The sequence below is a fragment of the Polypterus senegalus genome, chromosome 18, assembly GCF_016835505.1.
Source record: "Polypterus senegalus isolate Bchr_013 chromosome 18, ASM1683550v1, whole genome shotgun sequence".
In the NCBI taxonomy this organism is placed as follows: domain Eukaryota; kingdom Metazoa; phylum Chordata; class Cladistia; order Polypteriformes; family Polypteridae; genus Polypterus; species Polypterus senegalus.
Window position 1 is genome coordinate 29,331,891 of NC_053171.1, and position 3,871 is coordinate 29,335,761.

Here is a 3,871-nt window from a genome sequence, read left to right on the forward strand (position 1 = left end):
TAATTGTATTTACATACAGTCCTATGGGGGAAATTACTTCGGTTCACAACCAAATCGGGTTACAACCAGAGTTTTGGAACGAATTATGGTCGTGAACCGAGGTTCCACTGTATTACTGTCAGACAAAATTACAGGCATTTTACGGAAATACAAACCAGTATTACTGAGAGAGAAAATTAAAGGCATACAATACAGTGACACATATTACAGCCACATACAAGATCCCTTGCCATTTAATATAGACTGTTCATACAAATGTTTATGCACTACTGTTCTAGCGCCCGTTATTTTAACGGGCTTAATGTCTAGTATGTACATAAATGATTTGAATAGGAAGTAATAAGCAGGTTAAGTTTGCAGATGATACCAAGATAGGTGGATTGGCAGATAATTTGGAATCTGTTAATTCATTACAGAAGGACTTGGACAGCATACAGGCTTGGCCAGATTTGTGGCAGATGGAATTTAATGTCAGTAATTGTAACATTTACACATAGGAAGTAAAAATGTTAGGTCTGAATACACATTGGGAGGTCTGAAAATCCAGAGTACACTTTATGAGAAGAATTTAGGAGTTGTAATAGACTCAACATTATCAACTCGCAGGCAGTGTTCAGTAGCCATTAAGAAGACAAACAGAATGTTAGGTTATATAACACGATGTGTGGAGTACAAGTCCAAGGAGTTTCTGCTCAAGTTTTATAACACACTGGTGAGGCCTCATCTAGAGTACTGTGTGCAGTTTTGCTCTCCGGGCTACAAAAAGGACATAGCAGCACTAGAAAAGCTCCAGAGAAGAGCGACTAGGCTGATTCCAGGGCTACAGGGGTTGAGTTATAAACAAAAATTAAAAGAGCTGAGCCTTTTCAGTTTAAGTGAAAGAAGATTAAGAGGTGACATGATTGAAGTGTTTAAAATTATGAAGGGAATTAGTCCAGTGGACCGAGACTGTGACTTTAAAATGAGTTCATCAAGAACATGGGGACACAGTTGGAAACTCGTTAAGGGCAAATTTCAGTGCTCGCTTCGGCAGCACATATACTAAAATTGGAACGATACAGAGAAGATTAGCAAGGGCAAATTTCACACAAACATTAGGAAGTTTTACTTTACACAAAGAATCATGGATACTTGGAAAAAGCCTGAAGTAGTGTGGTAGACAGTAAGACTTCAGGGACTTTCAAAACTAGACTTGATATTTTTTTAGAAGAATTAAGTGGATAGGACTGGGGAGCTTTGTTGGGCTGAATGGCCTGTTCTGGTCTAGAGTGTTCTAATGTTCTTATGTTCTATTGTATAACACAGATCAGTGAGCAGTAAGTACTGTCTCAGGTAAAATTGCTCTAAATACATCTAAGCATACATTAAGTAGGATCACACAATGAAGTATTGTAACAGACCCCAGTATGCACTAAGTAGCATCTCATGCTAAACGTATTTATAACACATGTTAGTATAACTAAAAATGACCTCACACTAAAGCGCTGTAACACATCTCAGTGCTTTTTAAGAATGATCTATGAACTGTAATAGCACATGTCAGGGTACAAGTAGATTATCTTACTGTAAAAATGTTTTAACTCATATCAGCAAACAATAAGAATGATTGTTCAGTAAATTGTTGTGACATATCTCAGAAAGTGTTAAGAATTATCTCTAAATTGTGGTATCTCTATCTTAATACCTCTAAAATATTATATACATGTATCAGACCAGGTTAATTAGTATCAAAAATGTAAACTTTTACACCAACTTTTAATGTGCATTACCAGATAACTTTTGTATTTTAGTTGCTGATCTAATTTTTCATGATAATGACATGCTTTTACTGTATTTGTTTGCTAAGTGATACACTATTTGATAATTTTATAAAATAATGAATCTCTCTCTTTCAGATATTATTACCATCAATGACATATCATCCTAAGTATTGGACAAAAGCTTTAAAACTTACCAGATAAGTCAAATGTAAAGCAACAAAGCACAGGAAGCGCCTTTAGCTATTTAGTACAAAGCCACCTTCTAAGTAAAAAAGTACAGAAATTTATACACAAAATGTGAAATCAAAATAGAAGAGCCTGTGCTTAAGATGTAAGCACACCAACTGGAGAACTCAGGAAACAGATAAACGAGTTTGTGATTTCCATTTAAGAGTGCCTACATGCCGTGATAAAAAGATGTTGCTGATTTCTCTTATCTGAAGCCTGCTGCAGTATTAAACACTGTCCAAAAAAGTCAGGGTGAGAAATGCATTAGTTAAATGACTGTCATTTGCTTTCAAGGTAGCAAAATGGATGGTATGCAGCTCAATATTCAACGTGTTGAGTATGAAACGCCTCAGTAGCTATTAGTAATAACCACTGCATTAGATCCAACTTATTATTAGATATTTGGCTGAAATAATATCTCTTTTGGACCTGCTGATTCTGTTGAATCAGTCAAAACAGTTTCTGATACTTATATTTTATCTTTGTAGGAAGCTGGTGAAGATATCCAACAGTATGTCTTCACATTGGTTAAGATGGCAGGAGTACCTCTGATTATTCTATATAATATTCTAATAATATATCCATCCATCCATTTTCTAACCCGCTGAATCCGAACGCAGGGTCATGGGGGTCTGCTGGAGCCAATCCCAGCCAACACAGGGCACAAGGCAAGAACCAATCCCGGGCAGGGTGCCAACCCACTGCAGGACACACACAAACACACCCACACACCAAGCACACACTAGGGCCAATTTAGAATCACCAATCCACCTGACCTGCATGTCTTTGGATTGTGGGAGGAAACCGGAGCGCCCAGAGGAAACCCACGCAGACACGGGGAGAACATGCGCCACCGTGCCGCCCCTCTAATAATATATTTAAAGCCAAACTGGAAAGGTTACCTGAATTATTTAGCATGCACTATGGAGTTAGACTTGTCAGAGCTATAAATTATCTGTACAAAACATTCGCTAAACTTAAGACCACTGGCAATGGAATAATGGCACAGAGGACAGAAGTGCAAATTCAGAAACTCCTAGCCCTGCGTCTAAATGCAGGTGGTGATTGTTATCTGGTACTTGAACTGAGACAGGAGTACAATCTTATGATTAAGCAGTTCTATTTGGTATACCTTCTTCTCAACCTGCTTTTGTTAACAGTGAGCAGTGACATTCTATTAAAACATTCCATTTGATAAGGTGCCACATGAGAGGTTGGGCATCAAGTTAAAAGAAGTGGGAGTTCAGGGTGATGTTTTTAGATGGGTGCAGAATTGGCTCAGACACAGGAAGCAGAGGGTGATGGTGCGCGGAACCTCATCAGAACTGGCTGATGTTAAGAGTGGTGACCAGCAGGGGTCAGTGTTAGGGCTGCTGCTATTTTTAATATATATAAATGATTTTGATAGAAATATAAGTAACAAGCTGGTTAAGTTTGCAGATGATACCAAGATAGGTGGATTATCAGATAATTTGAAATCCGGTATATCAATGCAGAAGGACTTGGACACCATACAGGCTTGGGCAGATTTGTGGCAGATGAAATTTAATGTCAGTAAATGTAAAGAATTACAAATAGGAAGTAAAAATGTTAGATTTGAATACACAATAGGTGGTCAGAAAATCGAGAGTACACCTTACGAGAAGGATTTAGGAGTCATAGTGGACTCTAAGCTATTGACTTCCCAACAGTGTTCAGAAGCCATTAAGAAGGCGTACAGAATGTTAGGATATATAGCGCCTTGACAGGTGGAGTACAAGTCCAAGGAGGTTCTGCTCAAGTTTTTATAACACACTGGTGAGACCTCATCTGGAGTCCTGTGTGCAGTTTTGGTCTCCAGGCTACAAAAAGGACATAGTAGTGCTAGAAAAGCTCCAGAGCAG

The 3,871-nt window shown here is 38.2% G+C and overlaps 1 pseudogene; it reads left to right on the top strand.

Annotated features, from left to right (window-relative positions):
- The first annotated feature begins 1,017 nt into the window (after positions 1–1,017).
- On the top strand, positions 1,018–1,112 carry LOC120519185 (annotated as a pseudogene).
- Positions 1,113–3,871: the final 2,759 nt, after the last annotated feature.